Raw genomic sequence first — 7977 nt, forward strand, 5'->3', positions numbered from 1 at the left:
TGCCCCTCGTGGGTACCTACAAGTGCCTCCTTGACAGTTTAGTCATTAGGACAGCAATTTTCAATTTAAATAATTATATGCAAATAATTCGTTAAATGTTATAATAAATAATCACGGTTCGCGCCAACATAGTACTGCAAACATTATCCACTAGGTTTTGTTCTAATAACTACACTGCTATTTTTTAAACCTTGGTGCATGATATCTGGGACACCCTATTGATGCCGATAAGGAACTGTAATAACTCGTCAACTTATCCCTGGAGTTTCTGCATTCACCACAGCAGTTCTCTATTTACGTTATCATATGCTAATTTAATTTCTAAGAACGTAAGTTATAATGGTCTATTGGACGAATGAATGAATTTATTGAATGAATGAATGCGTGAATGAATTTAGTGAATGAATGAATGCGGCAAGAAATACGTCGGCCAAAACTGGCCGATGCCTGAACGATAGGCTGAGGGAACACCACTAAAATGTTTCAAAAACGTTCAGTGGTCACCTCGCCCAGCATTGTCGCGTTTGCGTTAGCAAATGCCAGCCCCTTTTGGACCAGAGCGTTGTGATAGGTGAGCATGCCAGCCAAATCGCGCGAGAAATCTTAGAGGCCACAGAAATTAACAAGTTAGGTGATAAATACATAAGCACCCCAGCTATGGCCCTCACGAAAAAAGAGTGTAGATTCCTAGCGCAGTAAGCCCACCCTGGTAATCTTTGTCTTGTTTCCAAACTGATTACGAAATGGGCGTGTGTTTTGTGTTGATTGCACTTCTTGCCCCGTACGTAGATTAACGTGTGAATAAACGTAAAGTCAGTATGATGCCACGCTCGCGCTCTCTCATATGTTCACGTGTTAATTTAGTGTTTCCTTCTCTTTTTTCCTTTTTGTTGTTTTTGCCCATGTGTGTATAAAAACCACTGGCCTAAGCAATAAAACTCAGTTGTTAGTCAGCGCCATGTTTGTGCCCTCTTCTTTTTGTCTGTGTCGGTAGCGCTGTTAATATAAACAAGTACCAACTCGCCCAGTCTTCCGTTTTAGCAATATGTAGTGTTTAGATAAAAGCCGCTCACCTTGAACACGGTAAAAAATACGGTACAAATTGACTACGAATTAGACGCTACGTACAAACCCACAAAACCTCCGTTGTGGCTCAGTGGCTAAGGTGTTCGGCTGCTAGGCCCATGGTGGAGTTTTCCATTCCCGGTCGCGGAGGCCGCTTTTTTGATGGAAGCGAAGAGCAAGAATTACCGTGTGTATGAGATTTCGGCGCACGTGAAAGATCCCCAGGTGGTGCAAATTAATCCGGAGCCATAAACTACGCCGCCCCTCGTCATGAGCGTACCATCGGGGCGTGAAACCCTATAATCAATCAATCAATCAATCAATCAATCAATCAATCAATCAATCAATCAATCACCCCGCACGGGGCACCTTGAGCAATCTTGGTGACGGTACTGGCGATACCGCGGACCCCGAGCCCCCAAACATACGCTGGATCCAACCGTGGCAATGTGTTTATAGGTGGAGGGTTAGAAACCATGAACGGTGGCCGTCGGAGCCTTGGTCAAGCTCCGGCCGATGGGCTCCCTGCCTGTCTACCAGGCAGGGAGCTCCGGGACCTCTTTGACTACCAGGGTAAGGTCAAAAGAGAAAGTACCCCCGTCTCCCTGCTTTTCAATGTATCATATGGCATTTTCCAAACCCCCCCCAAGACGTGATCGGCCCCCGAAAAGGGGCCGCACCGAAGTATCTTTTCCTCCTTTGCAATCGATCTCTCTCCCAAAGCCCGATAATTTTTCGCGCTTTCTGATCATAGAATCTCTTGATAAGACAAAACCAATCACTTCGCAGTCCGTGTTTCTAATCTCCAAGTATCTTGAAAGCCTTGTGGGAAAGTCCTACAAGGCTGGAGAAGTTTTGATAGAAGTAGAAAACAAACAGCAATCGTCTAACCTCCTCAAGCAAACACGCATGGTAGATGTCAACATCAAGATCACGCCCCATCGCAGTCTCAATAGCTGCCAGGGCGTGATCTCTGATCGGGATCTAATGAATGAGACTGAAGCAGATCTGCTCGAGGGCCTCCGAGATCAGGGCGTGACAGCAGTGAGGCGAATCACCATACGCCGAAATGATGAAATAATTCCAACTAAGCACATAATCTTGACACTTGACCGCTCTAGCCTTCCTGAGTCGGTCAATGCAGGTTTCTTGAGATGTCCAATCCGACCCTACGTGCCAAACCCACGCCGCTGTTTCAAGTGTCAGCGGTTTGGGCACGGCACAACGTCTTGTCGTGGTAAATTGACGTGCGCGAAATGTGCAGCACATGATCATCAAACTGACAATTGTAAATCCGAGAACTTCACCTGTGCCAACTGCCAGGGACCACACGCTGCCTATTCTAGGAGCTGTGAAAAGTTCAAACAAGAGAAACAGATCATTGCCTTGAAAGTCAACGAAAACATCACCTTCCCAGAGGCGCGGAAGAGGTTCGCCTCTTTCCCCCTGGGGAGGTACGCCGACGCAGCTCGCCGGGGGGCGGAGCGGCGTCTTGTTTCGGCGGGGACCCAGTACCGCGAGTCGGACTTGGTCCCGCCCCCGCCCCCCCCTGGGTTGCCTCTGGCAGCCCAACCCGCCACCACACCGCCTGCTAAGTCAGCAGCGGCTGTGGTGGCATCCACGTCCGTTGGGGATGCTGCTGCACCCTCTGTTTCTTCCTCTCCACCGGCCCGAAGCACATGCGAGGGCCCGGAGGAGATGGAGTTGGAGGAAACCGCAGCAGTTCCCACCTCCGCCGCACCGCCTGTGCCACCCGGGGCGCTCCTGACGCCCTCGGCGGTCGCGGCCAAAACGAAGGGCACCGCAAAGGGTGCCAGGTCCGGGGGGTCCGGTACGCCGGGTATCCCTTCCAAATCAGATGATGACATGGATGTGGGACCCTTCCTGTCTGCTTCGCAGCGGAAGGAACGGGTCCCCCCATCTAAACCTCCAGAGGAGGTAAAAAAACCCCGTCCAAGAATCCAAGCCTCGAAAGACCCTACATAAATAGTCACACTCCAGTAGCTCTAATACATAATAATGGGAAGAGAAAATATCGTTCAATGGAACTGAAGAGGCCTTCTAAATAATCTTGACGACGTCTATGAGATTCTGCATGCTAATCAGCCAAGTGTAATGTGTGTTCAGGAAACACACCTGAATTCCAAGAACACAAATTTCTTGAATAGTTACCTGGTATACAGAAAGGACAGGGTTGGCTGCACACACTCTTCTGGCGGTGTGGCCATAATCGCCCGCAAATCCTTAGCATGCCACCCTGTCACCTTGAACACTATCCTGGAGGCTGTGGCAATTCGAACGATAATATTTAATAGGTTGATAACGGTATGCTCCATATACATTCCTCCTGATGTTTCACTTTTAAGCTCTGACTTCGAGGCGCTGGTTGACCAGCTGCCCGAACCATACATCCTGACAGGCGACCTTAATGCACACAACTCTCTTTGGGGCTCTGCTCGCACGGATGCCCGAGGTCGCCTTATAGAGAAATTTCTTACATCTTCAGGAGCATGCCTTTTCAACAGTAAACAGCCTACATACCATAACATAGGACACAACACATACTCATGTCTTGACTTGGCGATTGGCTCCGCAGTTCTCTTTCCTCTTCTCGAGTGGGGTGTGGGAACTGACACATATGGCAGTGACCACTTCCCCACCTCACTTACATATATAGATAAAGGCCCAAGCAGTTCATCTTCCCATAATAGGTTCAATGAAGCACGAGCTAACTGGAATACATTTACAGAGACATCCAAACTACACCACACATCCATAGGGCACCTACACGTTGAAGAAGCTACCCAACTCCTCACGGCGCACATCCTCGACGCCGCCGAAAAGTCCATTCCCCACGTCTCTGGTGCCCCGCGCAACCAGCGGAGGCCGTGGTGGAATGAGGACTGTAGGCGGGCGCGAGAGGCCCAGAACAAGGCGTGGGGTATCCTTCGTCGGTACCCCACGTCGGGAAACCTCCTCTTGTTCAAACGGGCCAAGGCATTAGGAAAACGTGTGCGCCGTGAGGCAAAACGAGAGAGTTGGCGTACATTCATAACATCAATAAACTCCTACACAGACACACGGAAAGTATGGACACGTATACGCAAACTCAAAGGACAACAGACACACAGCCTGCCCCTGGTCAGTACAACACGGGACACTCTGGAAGACCAGGCTGACACACTCGCACAACACTTTCAACACGTGTCCAGTTCAGCACACTACACGAACACTTTCCTGAAACATAAAGCCTCTTGTGAAAAGAAGTCCCTACACGACAACAACAAGTCACAGACTTCGTACAACTCCCTGTTTTCACTACATGAGCTGAGGGCTGCTCTGAGCACGTGTAAACCCTCAGCTCCAGGCCCAGACAACATTACATATACAATGATACAGAACTTACACACAGACACTCTTGTAACACTTCTTCACCTTTTCAACAAGATATGGCTTTCGGGGCACATTCCAAAGTCTTGGAGGGATGCCATAGTTGTAGCATTCTTGAAAGAAGGGAAGGACCCTTCTTCTCCCGCTAGCTATCGACCCATTGCCCTGACCAGCTGCCTGTGCAAGCTTCTCGAGAAAATGATAAACCGGAGGCTCGTGTACTTTTTGGAGTATAACGGCCTTCTCGAGAGCTGCCAGGCAGGCTTCAGGGCGGGGCGATCCACGAATGATCAACTTGTGGCACTAGAGTCGTATATTAAGGATGCCTTCGTGCATAAACAGTTCTGTTTAACTGTGTTTTTCGACCTAGAAAAGGCCTATGACACCGCTTGGCGTTATGGGATTCTTACTGACCTGAAGTCATTCGGTGTTTCTGGTAATATGTTTAACACCCTTGCTAGCTATTTGTCGGAGAGAACCTTTCGCGTCAGAGTTGGTTCTGCACTGTCAAAGGTACACGTGCAAGAAAATGGCGTGCCGCAAGGCGGAGTTCTAAGCTGCACTCTCTTCATAGTAAAAATGAACTCCCTTGGGAAGGCACTGCCGCCTACAATTTCTTACTCCATGTATGTAGATGATGTGCAGATATCTTTTAAATCATGTAATATGTCCATCTGCGAACGTCAAGTCCAGCTCGGCGTCAAGAAGCTTGCCGGCTGGGCAGACAAGAATGGTTTTAAAATTAATCCCGGAAAGAGCTCTTGTGTTGTATTCTCCAGGAAGGGTGGGGTCCACCCGGACCCAGACATCACTCTTGCGAATGTGCCAATTCCTGTGAACAAGGAGCACAAGTTTTTAGGCATTTTATTCAATGAAAAACTTACATTCATTCCTCATGTCAAACAGCTCAAATGTAAATGCCTAAAGGCAATGAATATTCTTAAGGTTCTCTCGCATCAATCTTATGGGGCCGACAAACAACTCCTGCTGCGCCTGTACACAGCGTTGGTGGGGTCCCGGCTCGACTACGGCAGTGTCGTGTATGGGTCGGCGACAAAGACCGCACTGAGAATGCTCGACCCAGTGCTGCATCTTGGCCTTCGCCTCTCATGCGGCGCTTTCCGCACTAGCCCTGTCGAAAGCCTTTATGTCGAGTGCGACAAGTGGTGTCTAGGGCATCAGCGGGAGTATGTTGACCTGCTGTATGCATCTAAGATTGTGTCCCTTACCAACCATCCTTTTAATCCCATCATGAACAATACATCAAACTTGCAACTCTTTTTAAACAGGCCATCCGTTTCCTTACCTTTCTCTCTCAGAGTTAGGGAGGAGGCTTCTGCACTCACGGTCCCTCTTTCAGACACGCACAAGACACCCATTCAAAATTTCATCGCACCATGGCATCTTCGTCCTGTATCATGCGACCTGTCATTCACTCTTGTAGAAAAAAATAGGGTACCCAAGAATGCAATTCTGCAGCATTTCCTGTTCCTGCAGGACAAGTACAGGTGCGCAGAATTCTATAGCGACGCGTCGAAAACTGGTTCTACGGTATCTTGTGCAGCGCACGGACCAAATTTTAGAGTAAGCAAAACAATGAATTTTCATAACAGTATTTACACGGCAGAAGCATATGGCATTTTACTCGTTACAAACCACATCATCAAACATAAAATTCCCAAGTCCATTGTGTACACAGACTCTCAAAGCGTTGTACATGCACTGTCATTAGGAAGGTCATCTAAAAACTATGTCATAAATGCTCTTTTCAAGGTACTAATGTCTGCATATGCCTCAAATCTTGAAATAACTATATGCTGGGTACCAGGGCATTGTGGAATCCCTGGCAATGAGGCCGCCGACCAAATGGCTGGTGATGCTGCTCTCATGACTACAGTTGACGTTACAACAGTACCTTACACCGACCTAAAGACACACATCAGACGACAGCTTCGTAACACATGGCAATTACACTGGAGTCAACAAACAGACAACAAACTACACATAATAAAACCACAACTTGGACGCTACATAACTGACTCACACAACAGATACACTGAAGTCGCCCTGGCTAGGCTGCGGATGGGCCACACACATGCGACGCACTCGCACCTGCTCACTGGTACTTCGGGACCCACGTGTAGCAGGTGTGGAAAGGGCCTATCCGTAGTCCACATACTAATCACATGCAAGGCACTTGACACAACACGACACAAACATTTCCCTGAATTATACAGACAACACATTCCTTTGCACCCATCATACTTTTTAGCCGACGAACCAATGTTTTCTAGTCAACGTGTTTTTAAGTTTTTAGCTGAGGTAAACTTTCTGCAGCTCTTGTCATATCATGTGTAATCACCCTGGCCCTATACACCAGCCATCTCCATTGTCTTTTGTTTTGCATCACCTTTACTTTTAGTTACATGTTTTAGTACTTACGGCCGATGAAAACTCAATAACTTCTTTGGCGCTCTTTGCCCTCGTTGGCCTTGCGCCATAAAACACCAACCATCATCATCAATCAATCAATCAATCAATCAATCAATCAATCAATCAATCAATCAATCAATCAATCAATCAATCAAACAATCAATCAATCAATCAACGAACTCTATTACCCAGCGTTCATGGCATTCAATTCTTATATCATTATTGACGTCCCATTATTTATGCTGTGCAAGATGTACGCACTCCGATTAGCCCAAATTTCCCACCTTGATAAAAACCGCTTTGCACACGACCGAAAAACCCAACACACATAGTGCCAGTAATGGATGTAACAAAACCCGTGAACGATGTATAATAAATGCACTGACATCGTTTTCTAAGGCCCAGCGCAATAGTCACGCGCGAATTAAACAGCAGTATTGCAATAACATAAATGACACGCCCCTCGTCATGTCCGTCTCACATATATACCTTCCAGCCTGTGGAAAACATATGATGTATACTAGTTCCGGAAAATCGGAAAAAGCAGATGCATATTCATTGTTCTTCAAACATAAATATCTGCCTACCAGCGCACGTATTTTTCTTCCGTAGGTCCTGTTTAAGCGCTCACGAGGGTGCTGGTTTGAACCTGTTGGTAGAACATGAAATAGAATTGAAGCGCTAGGACAATGGGACACGCGAGTCAGCGAGACACACAAGAATGACGGAAGCCATCCCCCCGTGTTGTTCTTTAGGTAATTGCTGTGTTCACGCAGACGATCATTGAGGCACCGCCCTGTTTGGCCGATATACCTTTTCACACAGTCCGACGGAGGACTGTAAACAACGCCTTCTGCGCAAGCTACAAAGCGGTTTTTGTGCTTTTTATTCCACGTCGGTTTCCTGGGAAGGCTGGGGTCTGTCAGTCTGCATATCTTGCCCAATTTAGTGGGAGCGGGAAGAAACAGCCCTTATTTTTGACCGCTCGGCCATCTTTTTCAAATTGTGAGACAGTTAGTGAACGTAGCGTATACCCACCGGTTTTTTTTTTTTTTTTTGCTTTTCCATTGACGTTGCCTCGATGTCACC

The sequence above is a fragment of the Haemaphysalis longicornis genome, unplaced genomic scaffold (genome assembly GCF_048455015.1).
Source record: "Haemaphysalis longicornis isolate Haplotype H1 unplaced genomic scaffold, Haemaphysalis longicornis Haplotype H1 scaffold_13, whole genome shotgun sequence".
Classification (NCBI taxonomy): domain Eukaryota; kingdom Metazoa; phylum Arthropoda; class Arachnida; order Ixodida; family Ixodidae; genus Haemaphysalis; species Haemaphysalis longicornis.